This window comes from Plectropomus leopardus, chromosome 23, assembly GCF_026936395.1.
Source record: "Plectropomus leopardus strain MGB_pleo_1.0 chromosome 23, ASM2693639v1, whole genome shotgun sequence".
NCBI lineage: Eukaryota > Metazoa > Chordata > Actinopteri > Perciformes > Serranidae > Plectropomus > Plectropomus leopardus.
In genome coordinates this window covers 11,526,620-11,551,333 of record NC_142198.1, presented here as the reverse complement: position 1 = coordinate 11,551,333, position 24,714 = coordinate 11,526,620, and the positions used below count along the sequence as shown (strand labels likewise).

The following is a 24,714-nucleotide window of genomic DNA, read 5'->3' as shown; positions in this document are numbered from 1 at the left end:
CTGAACATCATATATAAAAAGTTAGTTGAGGCTCTCTATGGCCCCTCACGCCTCAAAAGCGCAAAATGCTTTAGTCCTTCCCTGCACTAGGATTTGTCTCTCAACGCAGTCAACGCCAAATGAATAACTGCTTATTCTGCTACAGCACCAACGTACACTGTCATGTCTTTCCCTACAAAAAAAGGGAAATTGTGTTCCAAAAAATGGAAAAGCAAGGAAAAGAGCAAACTGACTTGGTAAGAATTTCAAAAGTTGTGTTAAAGAGACATGGATCAAGAGAGAAAGGGCCAGGGGCCCACAGAGACTGCTGATGCATAGGGACAAGAATTTTTACACCCCTGATTCTGATGCAGCACAAAAAACAACAAACATTGGAGAAGACAACCTTACAGACGTACATTATATCCAAAATGCAATGAAGTACTAAGTGGCATGAATTTTAAGCGCTCAAGTAAAGAGCAAGGACCTCAATTCAACTTTATACAGCGTCCCCAGATTCCAAAGTCTCATCAGCTCTTTGATGTGGCGTCCCTGTCTCCTGAACTTTGACTGATCGCTCTCTCTGGGCTCCAGCGGAGTGTCAAGAGAATGGATGAGGTGGCAGAGAGTGACTGACAGCTACCAGGCAGCGGCTGCTCCCCGAGCAGCCACGCTTCAGCCAGCCAGCCAGCTATCTTTAAAAAAAGCTGGTTGTAATTGAATAATAAGTACATTTTAGGATGCAGGCAACGTTTGGTAAACGGCTATATCACTTTAAAAAATTAAGGCTCCCTGCTATGTTTTGCCAGACATCTTTCACTTCCCTTTTGCCACTCAAGGCAAAAAAAAGGATTTTATTTTAGCTCACTTTTTGATAGGAACCCTTGGAAGTCAGAGTTATGCCTTTCAATGTTCACTATGTTATTATTAAGCAATATGAGTTGTTCATGCTGAGAGTGCACTGGGGACAGCTGTCATGAATATGGCTTTTAATTCGTTAAATACTTGACAATTCTCTGTATACTAACAAGCCCACCCTATCACACATATGGTAACAAACACAAGTGAATTGTTATGGATCCATCATATTCCCCAGTACAAGCGTTAATTTGGTCCGACCCATGCACAGGATATCAAGAAATCAATATTGCTTTCCCATGTCTGTGGCTGCGCTAGGTGGGCCTAATTGAAATGTATGAGGGAGCCTGCTAAATGATCTGTGCAGGCAAGGGAGCCAGAGTGATTGCAAACATATGGAACGGTTCCTTAGACAAGAGAAACATTTGTACAATGCCGAGAGAGGAACAGACAGTGGAGCAAAAGAGCAGGAGTGAAGGAAAGAAAAGAAAGAGAGAGAGAAAGAGCTGAAGAATGATGTTTCTTAATGTTCATGCAGCTGGACTCAGGAGAGATACTTCATGAGACTCTGACAGCTTTTCAGTTGAATGCACGAGTTAGTTAGGGAGAGAGATGAAGGTGGAAAAAGCTCAGAATGATGTGGGTGTTGGCACATTATCAAACCATTAACAAGAAATGACAGCGCAAACATGGAACTGAGCATCCATTGTTGTCACATGTAAGCTGAGGCACTGAGCCCTGACCTGCATGAGTGTTTGTTTTGTTATATTGAGTGACAAATTCTGTATTCTGGGTTCTATTCGTGCTTCCTTCTTTCCTACCCTCTTGTTCCCTCCCGCCTACATCCATCTCTCTTACCACATCTTTCTCTTTCTCTCCAATAAGCTATTGACATTTTGCTTAGTAATGACTGCAAGAATAATGGGTCTTGTATCGTCCAGAATGAGCAATGAGTAGAAGTGGCATTTTCTAACCTCCACAACAGGTAGACAACCAGGCTCACTCAATTCCAATTGGTCAGGTTAATTGGCTATCTCTTCTGTATAAAAGTGACTATCCCCTGTGCACTGAACTGGCACTCCACCATGCTACCGCTCCATGATGCAGTGATTAGTCAGGACAGTCTTGCTCTAATGCATCTAACACAAGTGAGTCATGTCCGTTAGAATCACGACAAGGAGTTACACAGTGAACCACACCACACATGTGCAGACGTCAGTGTTCGGCATGAGGTGAGGTAGGGAGGATGTAATGATGAATTTTTACACCATGACGGTCTGAACTAACAATATGTCCATCCCAGCTGCCAGAATAAAAGGTTTGCACTGTACTTTTTACTGATATGTTACATTTGTAAGTTTCATACGTATCATATCGACATTTTCGAGGTGACATAGTTCAGATTAGATGTATGACCTGAGTTTCTCAGCAGACGGAGTAAGGGATGGTGGATGGTGTGATACCTAGGAGAGATGGATGCCAGGCAGCAAACAGCAGCAGGTCACTGTTTCAGACTAACAAACAACAAAAGTGGATATTTTTAACAGCACATTAGTGCATTTCCAGCTGCATTTGTGGCAACCGAGTATTTTTTAAAAGCGCAAAGAGACTTTTCCAGCCGTTTTCGTGGCAACCAAACTAGATATTTTTTAACAAGATGTAAAGACATTTCCAGCCCTGTTTTTGGCAAAAAATGGTATTTTTTAATGACAATCAAAACATTTCCAGCCATATTTGTGGTGACCAAACTGGGTATTTTAACAAGACGACAAGATGTTTCCCCCCATGTCTGTGGCAACAACACCAAGTGTTATTTAACATCCTGTCAGAACATATTCAGCTGCATTTGTGGTGACAAAGCTAAGTATTTTTCAACCACATGTACGGATATTCTCTGCCAATGTTTGTGGCAACCAAATTGGGTATGTTAAACACCTGATATTTTCCAAACCCTAACCACTTGTGTTTTTTGTGCCTACATCTGCTTCGAATGAAACATAGAAACTTTTCATAGCCATGGATTGAGGACACACGCAATGCCGACATTTATTCTGGTGACTTGGTTGAGCTCTCGTATTTGATTCAATATTGCATATTTCTTTACTTTCTAGCTCAAACACCAGTGCTGAAAGAACAGTGTGAAGTTATACAGTCACACAGCAGTTCCCACTTCAACAAAGATTAAAGAAGAAAGAATCAACATGAAGAAGTCACCAAAAAGCAGCATATTTTTCCAAGTGGCCCTCTGGCCCTCCACAAATGCGAGGTTATTGAGAATTTACACCACTTCCTTGCTTGCAGGGAAGGGATTATTTCATGACAGCCGACTGGCAATAATGTTTCTTTACAAACATGCCTCAAGGCTACAAACAAAGCTCGAGACACAGCTTATGGCCTAAGCAAGGTTCATGAGCAAGTGTCAAGTGTGCTGATATAACTCTTAAGTTATCTACACCTTGCACATTGCTTCATAAATGGAAATATATCTGGATGTATAAGTGCACAGGGTCCATGTTAGAGTGTGTAGTTTACAAGGTGAGATTTCCCTCTCTGCATCAAGTTTGGCAGGAAGAAAAGGTCGAATGATTAGTGTTTTCGCCCTCTAAATGATAACCCTCATTATTAACCTCTCAATATGACACGAAAAAATGTTACTGTGACATTTGTGTCAGCTTTTCTGCCAAAGACAGCAAATTTTACTCGCATGTAAGCCTCTAAAGCAGAGAAGACGCCTTGGCACAAGGATGCCACAAAAGAGCATCTATTATTCATTTAGTCAATGTATTGACATGGGCAGCTCTGGTGAGCGCCGAGGTAAGGTCAGGACAAAAAGCTCCAAGAAATGGAATCTGAGAGCAACATAGTTACTGATAGAAATAAGATTAAAGATCTTAGTTCGCTGTTGAGTAGAAAGTCTGTTTTGGAGAGGGTCATGGAAACAGGCTTTGTCTTTTATGCTTTCAATTATCTGACATTTAAAGACAATGTATGGCATTTTCTATATCCACCCACATAAGAGCAGGATATTATATATGTATAGCAAAGTGAAAGGATGACATAAATGTAGATATAACTGCAACTGAGTTGATTGGCCACAGGTCTGATTTCCTTCAAATGCAGGAGTGTTATATTCCCTACTACTGTTCCGTTCCCTGCATATCTCCAGTATATGTCTTCATTCACCATGCCACTACAGACTGGTAAGTGTTTTGGAGCGAGCGCGAACCGGCGGAGTGTGTACAGATGTGGTAATCCATTTGTTTAAATACATCTGACATGTTCATTAAGCTGCTAAGCCACACACCCTCACATTTTTTCCTTTTCTCTCTCAATCCTCCTACCAAAAGCTGCTTTTTCTTACCGCATTGAGACGGTAATTACCATGCAGTCAAATGAGAGGATGGCAAGCAGAAACACAGCGCTTGTCTGTGGCTGCCTGCCAGCCAAGCTACTTACACTGAGGAGCACACAGCGCTGAGACACTACAGGCCAGAATCAGGCTGCATATAACTCTGGCATCCTGAGCTAATAAAGATCATCTCTCAGGCGGAGGGTTTTTGAGTGAACATGATATAGCATGTCGGCAATCTTTAACAAAAGATATGCTTATTGAAACACAAAAAATGTGGTGCCAAAACAGAAAAAAAATCTAAATAAATAAAAATAATGCAAGACGGAGTCATGGCAAAGGGTATATGGCTCCACTAAATGAGATGATAAAACATTCATCATCTGATACACAGAGCTCAGAGCATGATGCACCACCACCACTAGCCCTGACATCAACAAGTCAAAGAAATCAGACAGGCCTCGCACCAGACTGTGCCATTTTCATGAATTTTGAAAAGAAAATGAAAGGTTCTCCACCATCTTTCCACTCCAGGAGCGTTAGAGACTCTCTGCCTGTTTGCCCGCCTGCTTTTCAGGCTTGTCGCTGCCAACTTGGCACATTACCCGGGCACTACACTGGTGTCGGCAATGAGCCATCTCTGCCAGCTCCGTGATTGCCATGATCTGGGTCGGCAAGAGTATTACATGGCCACCTGGAATGAAGCGAACACCTGGACGCAGCTTAACGCGCGGCTCAGCCATAATACATGTCTTTTCTCTGCCAGTATATACAAACCTTCCTCCTTTCTCTCATATGGTGCACACAAGTGATTAGACATTGTGTAGACCCGCTGTTGGTCTACTGTAAGAAACGTTTTGCGAAAATCAAACTGCATTCAAGTGTTTTTTTTACCTGTATGTAGGCCAGCTGAAAGTAATGGCTGCAGCCAAATGATGAATTGTGTGACAGCAGGTGATACTCTGAACCTACCGGGGACTTTCTGCATAATTAGTTTAAATTATCAATTGTGTATTGCACAGCAATTTAGCCTGGACAGGGATCTTTTGTGTATTAGGGACAGAGATGGGTTCTAGCCCCTTAACTTGTGTTGTACTTAGGCACACAGTGTAACCTAAAAACTGTTAAAGTTCAATATGGATTTGTGGTCAAGTGGTACAGTATATAATGCAGCCCAGTCACCAGAATACAATGTTGGCATTCCAGATTTTTGCAAACCAGGGACGTGTTACATTTGTATGTTTCATAAATATGACATAATTCAGATTACATCTATACAACTTTACACGCATGTGAGTTGATCAATGGCAAGACACTTAGGCTAAGGTGTTTTTTTTAATGTCAGTTCTGGACATAAAAACAAAACAAGTGTTTTTATTTTATTTATTTATTTTTTTAACAGCAGTTTGGGACACATTCAGAGTGACAAAATCAGGTGTATTTTATGACAATTTGGGAGATGATCAGGGATGTTTGTAGCTGTTTTTTAATGACAGCTTGAGACATGTCCAAGCATGTTTGTAAAGACAAAAGCGGGTCTACTTAGTTTAGAGTTTGGGACATATCCAGGGGTGTTTGTGGCCTTAAAAGTGGGTGTAATTAACAACAGTTAAGGACATGTCTAGGAGTGTTTGTAGCAAAAAGACAGAGTTTTTAATGGCAGTGTGGGACATGTCTAGGCGATTTTGTAACAACAAAACTCAATGTTTTTCGACAGCAGTTCTGAACATATCAAGAAAAGCAGGTGTATTTATAACAGTTTGGGACATGACAAGAGGTGTCTGCAGCGTCAAAAGTGAGTTTTTTTCTGATGGCAGTTGTGAACATGTCCAGCAGAATTTGCAATGACATAAGCCGGTGTTTTTTTTAACAGCAGTTTTGTTCATGTCAAGCAGTGTTTGTAGCAACAAAAGTTGCAACAAAAGTTGCTACAAACACTGTAGTTGTATGGGGAAAAAAAGCAAGTGTTTTTAAGGACAGGTGTGTAGCGAAGCTTTTATCAGCAAAAGGGAGTTTTTAAAAGACAGTTTGAAACACATCAAGCAGTGTTTGTTAGGACAATTTTTAGCCAAAACATGTTTTCTTAAGCCTAACCAAGTGGCTTTTGTGCCTAAACCGCACTGTCACCTCACAAGACTGAAACATAAAGCTTTAATATTTCCAATATCTATTATATATACCAATGTAACATATCCATCTGGTTTGCAGAAATGTAAAATGCCAACATTTATTCTGGTGATTCAGCAGTCACATAAGGTAGTAAAAGTTTTCTAAGTCATGCACAACTTACACAGTGTCTCACTTCCACTTACTGAAGCATTATTCTCTGAGTCAACATTTCTAGACTAAACTAATGTGGACCTTTATTATGTAGCCTTTGAATGTACTTCAGCTATGTGTAACCTTAGACAGTGTCAGACACTTTTTTATTCTTTTCTATTCACATTTTTCCTGCTATTTTTCTTTGTAGTATAAATCACCCTGCTTTTTATTCTGCACTGAAAGTGACGTGAAAACCAGTTGTGTCCTCGCCAATTTTCATGACAGCACTGTCAGCCCACATTGTGCCACAACAATCCTCTTGACCTCTGTTGTTAAATTTCATTGTCCTGTGATCAAATTCACATTTTATATTCCCTCTTTTGTTTATTATTATGTTTTTACGGAGGCTTAACCTTTGATTCCTTATTGTTAGCGCTTAACTCTGTCTGGGAGGATCCATTTGCTGCATCATTCAAATTAATCTACCCTCCTGTCCACTGAGATATCCGACTGGTTAAGTCCCCTCTCCTTATGCCATGCTAGATTATGACTGCATATTACTGTATTTCTTCCTGGGCTTTAGCAATTGCTACTCTCTCTTTACTTTTCATTTGTCTTGTGTAAGCAGGTAGCAACCCTCAAAAATGTACTTAAACATGATTGTTTGGTCTTTTTCTATAACACAAGTAATCAGTTATCATTATGTTGTTATCATATGCCCCCTTTCTATTTATTCCAAAAGATAAAACGAGCATTGTAGGACAAAAAAATCCGTAGGCATATATTTTCACAAGACAGGTGCTGTCCTCTATCAGAGCATAGCGTATTTATAAACACATAATTCACTTCAAAAAACCTATTCCCCTTCTTTGGAGAACCAGTATTCATTAAATATGGTTCCCCTTCAGTAAGTTCAAGAGTCACAACTCACAAACAGCGGGATATAAAATCATGCCTCAGAGAGCCTGAAGAGGTAAAATGTCTGACTTTTTGTGATCTTGACAATGGATCTCGCTGGGGGCCATCAAATCCAGACAGCTCTCACAGAGGTATTCAGCAAAGCCCAGTATTCCACCTAGTCCTCCCAAATCATCAGAACCATTGTGCGTGTAGGGAAAAAAAATGGACGGAGATTTGAATGCTGATTGAACACAGATGCTCGGGAGTGATAATGCTGGTCACAGGAGAGCACATGCCACACAATAGAAACAACACGGAAAGGTCACACAAGCAAACGCTGTCGATAAAAAAAACCCAATACCACTGCACGGCAAATGAGGTGGGAGAAACGGTGACTGAGTTAACTATACCTCCAAATTTGTGTTAATTACTAGACCTGTGGGTGGTTGTTAGTTGTCCACTGCTCATGTGTGCTAAAATAATCAATCAATGGCTTTAATTAGACTATTAGGTGGAATCAGGTCCCAGCAGACTGCTTCCAAGCCCGAAGCAGCCTTATTGTTGCTGATTTCTCATTGTGCAGCAAATTGGGAGGTGGGAGTATTGTAACTATTGATGCCATGGGTAGCTGCTTGGAGAAATATTATCCAAAACAGTGGAAGCAATCTTTGACTCAGCATTGGATTAGCAGCTAGCATGAAAACAACTGGCAGATCTTTTGGTAGATTTTAGCCACGTTAGCAATGATGCGCAAGGGATGGCATTTTTGATATATACATAACACTACTTTTGTCCAGACTGAAACATTTTAAAGGGATAGTTTAGATTTTTTGAAGTGGTGTTTAATAAGTTACTTAGTTAGTTACTTATATAGTCAATGTATTACGATATGATGCGTTACGATTCGATATGATATACTCTATTGTCCCTGTATAACACGCAGTAGATGTCGGTCAGCACATCCTTGGTGTGGAGAAGCAGGCTGGAATCAGCAATCTACTGCTGTGGATGGGGTCCATGAAGAAAGGTATTTTAACCACCTGAAAAAAGTCTAACTTAAAAACAAAAAGAATCAATATCTGATTTAGGGTATGCTATACTGAGAGTATTTTCGCTGCTTACCTGTAATCAGACAGTGATTTCCAACAGGAAAATTAAGCTTTTTATCGCCCTCTTTGAAGCAAGGATCCATTAAGAAAAAAAGTGATTCATTACTGCTGAAGAAAGGAGCTGCAGATCAACTGCTGCCTCAATAAGTTAGTTTGGTTGTGTTGTGAATTGGCATTTAAAAGGGTTAGTTCAGATTCACCAAAGTCGCACAATAACACAAATTAAGTAAATGATCAAAGCAGCAGTAGGCCAGCAGCTGTCATGTTTAGTGAGTTTAAATGGCTGTTTTGTCAGTGGAGTCCATTGGCTTTGATGAGAGCATATACGGAGAACTAAAGCCATTAACAATTCCCTGTTGAAATGGACTGTCTGAGATAAAGAGGTATATATTATAGTAATTCTTTTTAGACGGGACTTTTTGCGGTGGCTAAAATATGTTTTTTTGCTGACCCCTTCCACATCAGTACATTGCTTAGCTTTAATGTTGAACTCCAGTCTGATTCTCCAAACTGGGGGCATGCTGACCAACATCTACCGCATATAATACACTCACTAAGGATAACTACCTTATACAAGCCCATTAAAAGAAATTTGTACAAACCACTCCCAAACACCCAGACCATGACGTTACATTTTTGTATTTAGTGAAATGTCTCAAAGACTACTGGATGGATTGTCCTTTAAATTTGGAACGGATAACCAGAGGATGAATCTTAATGACTTTGTGATCCCTTGAAATTCCATGGAGCACCACTTGTGATGAATATTTCCAATGTTATGTCAGCATTCTGTTTTTGAGTGTTGAACCTCTCTCTCTTATTCTCTTATTCTGCACAATCCTCTGTTTACATTTCCCTGAATTTTGCTCTATTTTCCCCCCAATTTCTTTCTAAGGTGTAGTGTAAGCCGACAGTGGCCTTTTCCTTGAACCGCTATAGCAGCCTTGTAGATCCAATAACACCACGTTTACTGAGCAAACATGCTGAAAAAACACTATGGCGCTTTCCCATCTTCATATTCAATATTCCACATCAGGCACATTCACTGACCCCTCAGAACTGAAACGCTGTGAAATAGGAAACCCTAATGCTGGTATTATTTTCAGTAGCCTTTTATCTTGAAGAGCTGGATTTTTATATAAGCAACCAGGGTGACATGAAGAGGCCTTTTCAGTGCTGGCTTTTATCCAGGAGGGAGAAACGGAGATGTATGGAGAGAAAGAGAGATGCTAGTGATGCAGGATAGGTAATGAAGGGGGAAAGAGGAGGGAGAGGAGAAAAAAAAAAGTCAGGCTGAGCTCATAAAGAGACAAAGGCAGAAAGCGACACAGAAAGATCCAGTTGAAAGAGCAAATGAGATAGCAGTCAGTGCTGGGAGGTGGAGGGGAGCACTGTTATAACTTCATGCATGTTTAAGCAGAGAGGTGCTGTGAGTTAAATGCCCTGAGGATGTGGGTGGGTAACAGTGACCAGCCAGGGAGATGACACCAGGTGCAATGCATCTCAACAGTGTAGAGGTAGTGAAGGCAAGTCACACCAGGGACTGGTACACACACAGAAGAAATTAACACATACAAGTACTATTTCAAATGACAAGAAATTAATCAATTCAGACCATTTATTATTAATTGAATTAATTTATCAAGGAAAAATTCTATCAGCTTCCCAAATATGGGAATATTTCACAATATTTTAGTCTTACTAGCAGCATGCCTCAAGGGATGGCTATGTCTGCCGATCAGTCAGTCTACCACATCAGTCCTGAGTGAAATATCTCAACAACTATTGCATGGATTGTCAGTTTTGTACAGACATTTATGAACCCCAAAGGTGATCTTTTGACTTTTCCTCTGGCAGTACAATAAACTTAAAATCTATGGTTTGGAGTGAAATGTCTCAACAACTTCTGGGTGTGCTGAAAATTCATACACACTCCCCCTCAGAGTGAATTTTAATAACTTCAAGTTTTTATCTAGTGCCATCATAAAGTCAGAAGTTTTATTGGCCCAATACTTTGGTTTAGGACCAAATATCTACAAAACTAATGACAATCCCATCAGCCTCAGCCGCACTTGCCAGCAAGCAGCTATGTTAACAAACCAAACCAAGATGGTGAACATGTTGAACATTCCACCTCTTGAATACTAGCATGTTACTACTGTCACTGTTAGCATGCTGACTTTAGTGCGCATTCATCTTTTGGCTTTTGGACGGTTGGCAAGGAAAATATAAATTTAAGGCATCACTTAAACTCTGAAGAATTACAGTACATGAGCATTGTTCACTAATTTCTGACATGGACTTTCTGAATTTCGACTTTAATTGTTTGATAAGGACTATTTATCTATTTAGATAAATAATCAATACCTATAATTATCATAAGTCACATTCTTCATCAACCCATTCTCATTTCCATGGTGTCAAATTCTGCAGCTTACTCTCAGCATCTAATACCGCAACCAATTTGCCAAAAATAAATATTGGCATTGTATATTTCTGCAAACCAAACTTATGTAACATTGTACATCATTATGTATTGGAAATGTTGGAACTCTGCTCATGTTTAGGAACAAAAGTCATTTGGTTGTGGTTAGGAAAAGATCATTTTTTGGTTTAAAATACCTGATTTTGATATGACAATTGGACATGCCACCAATGTCTAGCTAAAAAATGACTTGTTTTGTTTGTTGTTGATCTCGCACAGTGGTGTTCAGCTTGACAGTTGTCTCACCTAGGTTTTGTGCCATCCACCATCCCCACCATTCCCGCCATCTCCCGTGGACAAAGTCATCTCATATACATGCAGTCAGAACTACATCACTTTGGAGATGTTAATATGTTAATGAAATGTACAAATGTAAGATATCCCTAGTTTGCAGACATGTACAACGCAAAGATTTTTTCTGATGACTCAGCTGGATACAGACACACAAGGCACCCTTTAGAGTCTGTATGAGACGCACCAATGTAAACCCATCTGGGGCAATATCAGATGCTTACGGCAACTGATAAAGTCTAATGAGTGAGAATGTCCATGCAGGGAGATGGTCAGAATGATGCATAGGTCAAACAAACATAGGACTTTCACTCAGGAGACTGCTGATTTTGTCCTGTGTGAAACCAAAAGTCATTGTTGAGATTTTGTTTTAAACTTCATAACATTTTGTGATTTACATTACAGAACAAATGTACTGATTTTAAGCCAAACCATGATCTTTTTTTAGAAGTAGTTTTGGTGCCAAAACCTTGGTGTCTCATTACATGGAAGTTTATTTTACGTATTCTATGCATGTTCAGTGAGTTGAAATTGATGCATCCAAAACTGATAGATACCAAAACTAGATGGATGGATACCAAGAACGTCATACTTTGAAGCATGTAGGGCCACTTACCAAGCTGCCATATGTCACATGTTGGGAGTGAGAACATGTTGCTCTAACATATACAATCAGCCACCTGGGTCAAACAATTCAGATGTGGATACAGTATGTTCGAGATAAACATGCTGTGCTCTTCTGTCCCCATACTGTTCTGTCCTTCACTCTCTCTCATTGTCGTCCACACACTCGCACACAGACTCCTCTCGTCTCACCAGGGAAAATATCCACTGTCAGTGCAAAAAATAGAGTGGGACAGATGGCATCAGAATGATTGAAACCACCTACAATGGTTCCCACAAATTCTCTATCTTTTTTACCCCACTCTCCCTCATTTGCTGACTACTTCTCTCTCTTCACCCTCCTGTTCCCCCCCGTTACTGCCCAACTACACCCATCGTCTAGATGCGCCATTCCCAGCCTCTTCAATGCCATCCAGGCTCACAGGTCTTGCCAAAGAGGCTCAGGCTCACTGGAAGCCCCATGGCGCTACACAAAGTCAGCCAAGAGGAGAAAGAGAGGACAGGGTGGTGCGAGGAGGAGAAGAAAGGTGGAGGGAAGAGGAAGCAAAGGTTTTGGTGATTTTCTTCACCAACTTGAATTCTTACCCTCAATTTAGCTGCATTTTTTTAGAATATGTGAATGTTTTTTATGCTAAACTACGTTTAATCGTAGCATTACATGCAAAAATGAAAATACCAGAAACAAACATGTATACCCAAGTGCCTAAGCCTTTGCTCCTCGAACTGCCATCCTCTACTTTCTGAACTGTTTCCCCCCTCCTTTTCTTTCCTTTTTTTTCTTTTCACTCCCATCTCCTCCCTGCAACACCATACGTCGTCACACCTCCCCAACTCCAGGCCCTGTTGCTGGGCGCCAGTCATGTAAATGAGATAGTTAGCAGATCAAAAGGCATGGAGAGGTATTTTTAATAGCAGGAGAGGTGTTGATTAGTGTCAGAAAGGGAGCGACAAGGCAAAGTGCATGCAGCCTGCATTACACCCCGATGCTTTGAGGCATATGTTAAAGTGTGTGTGTGTTGACGTGTGAGGAAGAAACAAAGCATGGAAATGTGTGCACACTCTAGCATGCATTTACAGTATACCTACAGACATTTGAGTGTGAGAGTGTGTGTGTGTCATCAAAGTGTGTGCACCCTCCCTCCGGGGGATCGTCGTTAATGCATAATACATAGCTCCATATTTCCGACTATAACAGCAATAATGTTGGCGCGCTGAGTTTATGAAGAGGAGATCAGGTGTAGGAGAAAGTGATTACAGGGCATAAACACTGCAACTGATATTGCTTTATTGTGAGAAGTAACTGGCAGGAAAATGACAGTTGCTGAAGATAGCCTCGAAGAAGAGCGCCAGCAACGTTGTTAATCAGGTGCTTTACTGCAGTGAGTGTCGGTAGTTATGGAGGAGTCGCACGGATAACGAGTTGTCCTGGTGAATTAAATTGAAGCTCGAATCAAGCTAATTGTCGGACGCGGAGGCATAAAGGTTCCAAATGTGTGTGAAGTCATTTAACTCTGGTATATGATGATAATCTGGCTCCGCTGTGTTTATTCGTATATGCAATTTACATCAGCAATGGAGATTTATGAGTATAATCGGGCAGCCTTCTTCCTCTGGTAATATACTATATGTAATTGTGGAGTTAATTGCATTTTAGCTTGACACTAAGCATTGTGTGTAGCATTTTTAATTAGACCTCTAAGGGATTTTTTTTTTTCTTTTTCAAATTATTTTATTAGCATCATGGTTACGCAACGCTTGCCATTTGTCTTTCAAATTTTATCCAGAGCAAGACCCGACTACCAGTCTTTATCAGAATCTAAATTTGAATCCAGCCTTCAGATAAGGTCTTGGAATAAATAAATAGCAGTTCAAAGCTGGCATATCAGTGGCTCTTCATTCTGTGTCCAGGGGCTTGCCCGCATGCTTTTGCCCGTGTCAGAATTTTCATCTTCCCATTCTCCCCAGCTGCTTCCCTCGCACGGCTCTCTCTCCCTCCCGCTCGCACAGATGGCAGAGGGGTCGGAGCACTTTAATGAATTTTCAAAGGAGCTGCATTGGCAATATTAAAAGGAGCTCAAAAACTTAAACACGTCTGACACCAGAGTCACGCGCATGCGCACGATGACATAGTCCCGTGCATATAAAGGCACAACACTCTCCAACACACATGAACGGATGCACGCTTGTCACACAAATACTGTACACACACAAACACCATTATTACTCTCTTCACAAACCAATAACATCCACAAACACAGAGAGAAAATACCACATCCTACACACTGGTCGACATTCTTAATTAACTCCATTAGAATGACAGGCACCCTCTGGAAGGTCAAAGGTCAATTTTAATGATGAGCCTACATATGGCAGACACCGTGTTGCCTTGCAAGGGAAACGAGCACCACTTCTGCTGATCCATCTGTCCCGTGGTAATGACTGCACCTGGCCTCACATGGGCCAGCGCACACAGGTACCAGAGCTCTCAGAACTAGCTTGGTGCACAGAGGGAAACACAATTAAAAAGCAATAAGCGCGCTCACATCTCGCGGCCACATTGTTTACTCATTATGTCTAATTATCTATTTGAGTCAGAGATTTAAAAGACTCCTTTGTACGAGCTTTTGAGAGAATCAGCGTGAGCGTTTATGGTACAACAAGGCCGTAAATGACTGTGATCTTGGACCTGATGAATTTCATTTGGAAATGCGGTCAATTGTCAGGCGTGTCCTTGTGACCTCTGCTAATGGTTTTCATGTTGCGAGAGGCCAATGTTTAGGAACCCCTATTTGTGAGTTGAGAGGAAAGTGTCAAACATCATTAAAGCCTCTCAGTCTTTGCTTCTCCTACTCACACCAGAGCCTGGAGGAACCACTCCAATCCAGGCCTCTTTTAGCCGGCCTTGATCGCGCTAGTCGACATACGACTGCCTGTAGGGTTTCCCCCCCTCCGTCTTCACAAGTGGCTGGTATGAAGGGCCAAGCTGGTGCTGTGCTGCCATGGGCATCAAGGCTATTGCCTCACCCTCTTTTTTATTTCTTCCTTTCTATCCTGTCCTTCCGTCTACTTCTCCCCAGGCAAGAGAGTCTTTATCCCACCTCTACGTAGCTGAACTCAGGGTCAGAACTCAGCATAGAGCCCACAGGCTTCTGATCTTCCCAACTTCTGATCACTCATCAAGGTCTGCCAGGGAGAATTCTTTAAAAAAAGCTGCATTTGAAAAAGTCCCTTAAATCCCCAGTTTTTATTATTTTTTTAAAACCCAAGAGGATAGGCACAGCCCCTGGGAAGATACATCAGACCATGGCTGTTTTTGATTTAGCTATGTTCTTTCATTTAATTTTTTTCTCTGTTTGCACTCTTATAGCACAGCAGATGGTATTAGGACTAAAAACATATTTTTAATATCCTAGAGATATATTTAAAGTCTTTATGATAAACATCTTAAGATGGTTTAAGAGGTCAGGTTATTATGATATGGGAAAAGAATGAATGAATAGGAGCTATTGTGATTTGATTCTCTACATTAGGTCTGACAGCCATCTAGGGAGTGCTTTCTTCTTTTAATCTTTCTTCTTTGTATTTGCACTTTTTGTTTTGTTTTTTCATGTGTATGTGTGTAAAGGTCTGAAGTGTACACAAACGTATACATATACTTATCTATGATAATATGTTAGTCCTTGCATTGTATTTTGTCATTTTTTTTCATTCTGTTGTTTTTTTTTTCCCTTTTTTTTGGTTAGTTTGTCTGTATTTGATTTTTCTTGTTTGTTTGTTTGTTTGGTTGCTTCTAAGCCCTTTGTTGCTTTTCAGGGATTTTGAAATTATAATGGAGGAAAAATGTATGGAATTTTAAAATAGCAGGCAGAATTTTAAATATTAAATTGGATCAGATATATTTTTCTACAATTTCACACTTGAAAGATTTAAATCTCTACTGTAACTACAGTTATTCATTTATCATCATATATAGATTAATTGTTATTCTGACGTATCACTGAACAACACACCTATTCATGGATTTTTTCATTTCAAAAAGAAAGTCATCAATACATTAGCTATGTAATGAGTAAGATAAATGAAATGATATGATGACAATAAAAAATAAAAAGTAATTGAAAAAATTCTATTTTAGAAAAAAGGTACAATTATACATGGTTTTATATATCAATTAGGTCATCTTTTATCATCTAATGTGACTCTAGTCTGAACTGGGGGGGGGGATTGAGAGATCGAGAGTGACGGCATAGCGCTTCTGTTTTCAAAGAGGAGACAGCTGCAACATAAACAGAACATCTGCTGCGGTGCTAACATAAGCATTGTTCCTGTACTGTCATGCCTGAGCGGCCTTTAAACCGGACAGCGATGAGTCTGACAAGCGCCTGATGAAGTTTGGAGTTTCTATATCTGCGCTCATCAGGCTGTCACTCACAAACTACTTGTTCACACCTCGACTCGAAGAGAGATTAAAAACAAGTGAGCAATATTTTTCCCCCTCTCAAAGAACAGCCTCAGTTTTGGAGCCAATCTGGCTTCTTGTCTGACTTGTGTAAACTTCTAGATACTTCTGCAGTCTGTGTGAGCCCAGGCCATCTGTAGCCTCTGTCAGTGCCTCATAATTCTTTGTTGCAACAGAAAAAAAGTAATGTTTATATCAGCTCAGATGGAAGGGTGCAAGCTCTCTCAGTATCATTGATAACGTGGCAGCACTGTTCTCTCTTCTGCAATGTCTGCTTCACACCTCTCTCTCTCTCTCTCTCTCTCTCTCTCTCTCTCTCTGCATAGAGGCCTTTTTGCAGCTAGCTGGAGCTTGGCCAGCCAGAGCTATTTTGCCCCATTATGTGGTACTGTAAAAAAACAGCTGCTCCTATTCCACACTGGTGAATAGGTTAAATGGTGACACAAGGAACAGGGCCTTTTTCGTCACGGTCTAAATTGACCGACAACAGGCGCTTGGAGGTTCCACTGTTCCTTCTCGGGCTGCCTTCCAGCTCCATTGCTTTTGATTTCCAATTAGCAGCAAGTCAGTCCTGCAGCCATTTCAGGGACACCGCTCTTACTCTCGCTCTTTGTGTGTGTGTGTGTGTGTGTGTGTGTGTGTGTGTGTGTCTGCCTACGTTGACATGTTTTCTTTTGAAAGAAAAATGGTAGATCGACTGATTGATTTAAATTAATCTGTGAAGAGCACTGTGAATCTAGCAGAAAGAAAATAGATCCCGATTGCAGTGGCTTGGCTGAATCAGGGTTTTCCTCACATTCAATTAACAGTGGCAGCATGCCACCACTAAAACATCTGCTACTAGGTATAGATTTTATATTTTTTGATCTGGACCGTTCATTAGAAGTGCTATTGGAATATGTACACCATTTGGTTATCACTTTTTTCTATTATGGTTATTCCTTATTTTATCCTTGTGTAGGAGCTGCTTGTCATTATTTTTATCTTATCCTTCTTGCTGTTATCATTGCTATTTCCTCTGTATTTTATTCTTTGTGCAATTTACATTGCTTTTTTGGGGGGAGACAATATTATACTATGCAATATTTTTATGATTGTAGAGGCTGGTGCAACATTATTGAGCAGGTGCAATTCATGAAGTGCCACGTAACTTTCCTTTCAGATTTTTAGGTCACATCTGTTATCTGTGTAGACTCTCTTTTGTTTTTGTGTGTGTCTGAACAAAACACTGGTTGAGTGCTTTTATAATATAATGAGTGTATTGACTTTCACCCTTTATCTTCTATGTAAGCTGCTTCGTGAGTCATTAAACTGATCTTTATGTTATGGCTTTTTTAGCCCCCCAAAAAGGACTTCAAAATCTAAAAATAAATGGTTGGACTTATTGAATAAAATATGGTAGCAAAGGTAAGGGTGTCTTTTTAGAAAGAGGGAACTTTAGCCTACAATTATAGTCATTATTTGTACAAGGGGGGAGGCTTAGCAAACTTAATTCAAACATTTACAATGCACTCAATACCAGTGTATGTGTACGTATGTGGGCTGGAAGTGCACTTAGACATTAAGTGTTTAATAGCATTGAAATATGCATGCTTAGGATAATGCAACGCACCATAAATGTCTCATTTTTCAGTACATTTCCCTATTAAAACACAGAAGAAGTGCCTGGCAAAAAGATCCTTGTAGATAACGAGGGGAAGAGATATTTAGAATGAAAGAAAAGATGGGAGCTACTTAAGATACTTATCAAATGCAGAATAATACAGCTTTTTTCCTCAACTGACCTCAGAATCAAATTTGCTGTCATTCTGATCATTGGTCCTCCATCTCTGAGGAGGTGGAAATTGGAGGGGTGGAAGGGTGAACTGAGTCACTCTTGATAATTAGCAGCCCCATCAAGTCGTTACAGATATACTGTGATCATTTGTGTGATGGGAGATAAAAAGTCATAATCTTTATGGACATTTAAGACTAGATCAAAATATGGTGAATTATATCTTGGGTAATTATTAAAGGGATAATGTGTAATTTGTAATTACTGCATAGAAAAGCTGCAAATTACTTATTGCAAATTCTGATAAAATTGTATCATTCATGGGGATTATAGTTAACACATAGAGATAATATGTTTTATGTAAAAATTGATACAACAGCAGTGCAACAGGGATAAGTGTCAGTGACCAAACAAAACCAGCTCCTCCAACTCCCTTAAAATGCAGTGTTGTCCCCGCCGTGGTGCACTGACTGTTATGTGATGAATGAGGAAAGTCAAGACCGGCTGTGTCAAAAAGAATCTCCCCTGAGGAAACTGATGTCCTTGTACAAGAGCCGCAAAGTCTCAGAGGACTGAATACACAGCACCGCAAATATCCCACCAAGGGCAGATGATGTCTCACTAAGTTTAATCCACATTTTTGGACAAAGTGTTATGTCTGTCGCCATGTTTTCTTTACAAATCAGTATTCTTAAAGTGAAAAGATGTGTGAAAACTGTAAATACACGTGTTGTTGATACATTTAACATGATGAGCTGCATTTTAATTAAATGCTCAAATAATAACAAGTGAGATGAACTGTCATATTCCAAGGTAGGGAGCATTCAGAGTGTACTCTGTTATTGTGGAAATGTATTTTGAAATGACAGATCAGGTGCTAAGCAGTACATGAACGCTTCCTTCTGCACGGTGACTGGCAGTAATAGTTCGGGGAAAAGAAAATAGCTCCTCCATTAAATTGCTCACAACAAGTTATGGGGATTATCTTGAGTAAACAGGTCATAATCTCTGGAAAGAGACACTGATGTTAAGTTTCTTAAATGTATTTTTGGCTCTTTTAGCACCACAAGCCAAGTGCCATGTAGTTCCGTTTTATTCAAGAGAAAGCAGACATCTCTACGTCTGACATCTTCAGCACTCGGCAACTCACACAGAAACAATCTAGACTGATAAATAGTATTATTAAAAAAATATATAAAAAATAAATACATGTATTATTGATTTTGGGTGTATAGTGTCTTTATGAGCTCTTATTTGATATTGTAAGTGTAGTTACAATGGAAGCTTGAAGCTTGTAATATAATTTGAGGTCTACAGAACTACATAATCGTTCACATGTACTGCTTCCACAGCCAATTTTGGCACAGGAGATATCACGGTGAGCAATGGCAATATCAAGGGAAAACTACTCAATGAAATTGTGAAATACAACAAAGAGTCCCCTTAAATCTAGAAGGAATAGGGTTCACGGTGTGGCTGCCAGTTCCTCATCTTGGCATAGCCATTTCTGCCTTATTACAACAGCTAGCCAAAGCACAACTTTCCAAAATTGAGTCCACGCCTTCACTAAAACCCATGTCTGCGCGCTGATATGCTCAGTATGTTGTATCACAGGGGCTTTTTGCAATCCGGCCCCCCCAGCACTGACCACTCCAAACATCCCCAAATCCCTCTTGTCAATATAGAAAAGACAACATGAGGAGCAGGCTGCTCAGCTTTTCTTTGCCTTGTCAAAAGTTACCATATCGTGTTGTGGGTTCTACACAGCATAACTAAGACCCTGGAAGCAGCTTATCTGCTTAAAACAGGAGGGTGAGAGAGGGTGGAAAAAGTGTCTCCGTCTTCCATCTCTTCCCTGGTTCACAGAGTGGGTTTATTGAAGCCACCAGAGCTTTGGTTTCTCCCTCTAGATTCCCCCCTCCGCCATCTCCGCTAGTCTAATCCACTTAGGCCCACGCTACCTCCACTGCTTTTGATTGGCCAAGCTGCCAAATTTCCACCATTGGACTGAGGAAAAATCAATAATAGTTACTGCACTGCAAAACAAAAAAGCCTCCATTTTTTTGGTGTGATTCTTTCAAATTTACATGCGCCTTAGTACTCTGTGCACTTTTTGCCAGAATGTATCACATTTAAAATTTTGCCACATCCCACTCGTCTCCTCTCCATTTTTGTTATTGTCTTTCATTGCTGTCCCTTCAAGTGTCTCGGTCTCTCTCTACCAAACAACTCTGATGCTAATGTCATTGAAACCCCAGGTGCTTCTAGTGGCTCTTGAAGTCTGACATCAGTCCCTGCCATCCCCCTCCCCTGGGTCCAATTTTCCCGGCATGAAGCTTCAAGGTCCTCAGCTGAGCTCTCTGTTTAGCAACAACAGTAGCAGCGAGTGTGAATGTGTGTCAGACAGAATGGTAATGAGCGTCCCAGAGATTGAACCCCGGTCTTCCCCCTCCTCTCCCTGAAAATAGATTTGTTCTCACGAGCAAAACAGATATTGTAATCACACTCCCTCCACCGTTGATCCCTTTGGGATTTGTTGCACGCGCACCAAAAATGTAAATGAATGCAGGGGGGATAGACATCATTGGTGATAAATCATATTACTGGCAAATTCTGCTTAGCAACACAACTAGACTGCACCGGTAAGCAACTGCAACTCAGATTTAGTCCTGAGTCTACCATTTCCTTCACACTACATCCCGTTATGTCAGCTCACTCCATTTCCTTGTTTTATTGCACATTTACAAGAAAGCAAAACTGTACTTTAGAAGAGTACATTCGTAGAGGGACCACTTTAATTGTAAAAAAAGTGTGCTGTAATGGAAATCCAGTATATATTTCTCAGGCTGCCAGAGAGTTGGTACAGGGAAGCGAAGGCGAGGGCAGGTCTCTAGGTTTCTGCTGGGCGGCGACGCGGTGAAAATGTGGCTAAATGTTGCTTTTTTTTCCCCCAAGCGTATTGGTTTGTTGTTTGTGCTCGGGCCACCCTAAGGTCTTTAGGGGTAGTGCGGGACTGGCATTTTATTATGTCGTTGGAACCTTGGACGTCTGCTGTCAAACTAACAAGCTTGGGGAAATGTAGCAAAGGTCAGGGTGCACGGGGTGAGAGATATCCGAGGGCTACTAAATTAGACATATGGAGAGAGAGGAACACTGTGATGCATGTTTTCGGGAGCACATTTGTTTGGTTATGTTACCAAAAAAAAAAAAAAAAAAAAAAGAAAGTTGTCGTTAATAGATTAGGTTTCTGCCTACATCCTCTCTGCCCCCATCCTCAAAATCTTGAATCACTGACAAATATTAATGCAAGTTGTGCAAACTTTGGATCCTCGGGGGAAACTATCTCAGACGTTTCATGTCCCTCGATTAATAAATGATGTCCTCCTCTTGACAGGGACTATTCTTAACCCCAGTCGGTACTATGCTGGGACACCATCATTTTTCAGAGCTGCTAGTGACAGCCACAGCCTGCATTGAAGTTTAGCTTGCTGTACATTGTAATTTGCTGACGTTTCTCTTCTCTCTTTCTCCCCCTCTTATTTCCCCCATTCTCCCTCTTTTCCCCAATGGCCCGCTTACAGATGTGACCAACTACTCCACACTAGGTAAGACTCATTTCATTTTTCATTGCACTGTTCTCAAGAGCGAGAGTCATGTTTGAGTTGTCATGTGTGTTTGGGAGTGATGTGAATGCATAAATATGGAGGAGCTTGGGGGGGGAGGAGTCAAATCGGCAACAAGGTGCTGCTGTTTGCTCAGTAAGGTATGCAATGCTCTGCAGTCCTCAACCATCCCATTTTCCCACATGTGTGCATGGGAATACACAATGGTAGGTTTTTTTTTCCTGGCAAGCCGATTGTGTGCTCTGTGCCTTCAATTTGAATTTTATTCAAATGAGAATCAAATGGCCCAGATTGTTCAAAGACTATGCCGGCAGTGTTGACTTAAACAAGCATAGCACGGATGGTGTCTGTTTCCACACTGTGGTGGGTGTTTGGAAATATCTCATATGTTAAGCTGTGAAGCCTTCCGCTGTTCCCAACTTCACGTCAACATGAAACCACCAGTACTGTGGACACCAACGGTGTCCATATGTTGACATAGCCTTGGATGTCCTTTTCTCAGGGGATAACTTGACAGACGTCTTTCGGGGACCTTCTCATCTTTTTTTCCACTTTATATTCATATAATGGCATGCAGAGAGACATAAGGCACTTTCACATCAGCACCGAAGTCCAAATCTACAAGTGGTTTGCCTAAAAAAAATTACAATATCATAACCTAGGAATACACCAATAAGCTGTGCTCGAATCAACCAATATGAGTTGGCCAGAGATCAGCAGAACAGCAGTACAAGGCTGGAATTATTCAATTGTGCACCTACAGTGCTGTGCAAAAGTCTCAGGCCACCATAGATTTGTTGTTTTCTTTTAAGATTAGTATTGTAAACCTCATATTTTCTCCTCAAGAGAGTTCATGTCATGCTAAGTGGAAAGGAAGGTCACACTAAATGCTTGCAACTTAAGCCTGCTTAAGTTGATTTTACTGAAATATTTGTGTTTTTAATACTGCATACAAAAAATGTAGTAAAAAGACTACTGAGAAAAAAAACATATATAACCATTATAACCTTGCCAAAATAACAAAGTTTAAGGTGGCTAAAGACTTGTGTTCAGTACTGTATATGAATAATAAAGAAGGGAGTTAATCAGGAGCCAACCTTTGCCTCCTCTTTTGGCCAATCACTTTTCCTATCAATGGCAGTAAACACAGTCTTTATCGCACAAAGACTACACAAGCAAACTCTGGATTGTATCACTAGTGAAGACCAACAGCAGACCAGCAGGCTTCATGAACTGGGGAACAATTGAACTGGTTGAAACAAGTGAACCCAGAGAGAATTGACCTAAGCTGTTGAATCCTGAGACGAGTGTGGCATCCTATGATTTTGTCTGACTGTTTCTTGAGACCACTCAGCGGGTTGCAGGCATGTGATAGAGGTCAACTGCATGACTGAATCCACTATAGCAGGGGCTCAGACCAGGACAGCAGGACCTTTCAACACTACCCATGGCTCTGAGCATCTGTTCATAAGGGGAAAATCATTCATCTCATCTTCAAGGTGGAGCAAATGAATTGGACAAATGAGAAAACTGGCAAACCCCGATTGTACCCTTACTTTGCTGGTGTTTTGTCTCAGATACATTCTCAATGCACTTGGCTTTCTGGACAGTTTTTGCAGACTGCTACCTCATTGTGTAATTGAAAACCCAGTGCCATGCCACTACACTAGCACAGTTTGGCTACCCAGCAGAGCATCTGCAAGCAGTTCTGGTCCGACTCTCAACTCTTTGAGGCAGGCGCTGGCTGACTGCTCGGAAACAGAAAACCCCTGGCTAGCTGAGAATAATAAGTACCCATGGGAAGCTGCCAGATGGACATTTACTGTGAGCCTAGCTGGAGAGGGAGAAATCTGTCAAACATCACACTAGGCATCTGTGGGGGAGCAGTGCAGGTTCACGTCCACTATGTCGGATAAGAGGAGTGCTCTTTGTCGAGACTAAAAGCTGTTAGATTTTTAACATATCACATCTAGTTGATGCATTTACCTCCTTTCAAGGTCAGCAATTCATATCGCATTAAAGCCACCTGTTACCATGAAAGCTTTAAATAATGTCTAGATAATGGATGCTTTAAAGATGTTTATCATATGATAACAGTGGCCGATGCAGACGCAGTCGCTAAGTGCTGTAGAATAGCCTTCTTCATTTAACTCAAATTTTATTCCTATTTCCAGACATTCAGCAGCTATTAATTAACACTAAACTCAATTTGCAGTCAGATTCAGCTGCGTTGCTGATGTGAGAAAAAGAGATAAAGATCAGAATTTTATACTTGCAAAGTTTCTCTTATCTTTCCTTTACATTTCGGTACAGGCGGTTGTGTCTGTCCTCATCATGAAATAATAAGGCAAAAGCATGTTTTTGCTTTAGATTCTTCCTTGAAGCCCAGTCTTTTGACTCAAACTAGAAACGTCCAGTATTTTTTATTTTTTTTGTTCATACACTCTTCAATACAAAGCTATAGGCGAGGAATTACAATTGGCTCATTATGCTCTCGGAAGCTCAAGGGCTTCAGAGCTGCTAAGGAGAGCGAGAATGAGAGAGAAAGAGCACAAAGAGTTCATCCCAGTATCGTCGGCAGTGAAATAGGACCTTGGTTCTCTTAGACAAGCTGTGCACCAGTTATTATTGCATTATGTCTGGCAACCCTCCTCTCAGACAGGAACTGAGCCACACTTGATCAGTGATATGACACTGGCACAGAAGAGAGTGATTGCTGGCTGCTCAGTTAAGCAAATACCATTACGCTGTTGAAGTCTAAAAGTAGATCTGTGCTTGGTTAAAAAAAATAATATAAAAGGCCAGCACGGACAGTATCCAAAGCACTGGTCGCTTTGTAATACTCAGGAGTGGATTCTTCTGAAATGGCTCTGGTTTATTCATCTCTCAGAGGACAAGAACAATGCTATTCATGGATAGTACAACACTTTCAAGTCTCCATCTGGGTTGCTCATGCCCTGGAAAAATGCTGTTATGTACTATTTGAAATATCAAGAACAAA

General features: G+C 40.7%; 1 protein-coding gene across 30 annotated transcripts in view; it reads left to right on the top strand.

Annotated features, from left to right (window-relative positions):
- The window catches only part of LOC121961980 (receptor-type tyrosine-protein phosphatase delta-like), a 406,358-nt gene that overhangs the window by 101,812 nt on the left and 279,832 nt on the right, over positions 1-24,714 (top strand). For all 30 annotated transcript variants that reach the window (XM_088073842.1, XM_088073833.1, XM_088073840.1 and 27 more), the window contains exon 4: positions 21,672-21,695. The gene's annotated coding sequence lies outside the window, so the exon portion shown is untranslated. The remainder of the gene's footprint in view (positions 1-21,671; positions 21,696-24,714) is intronic.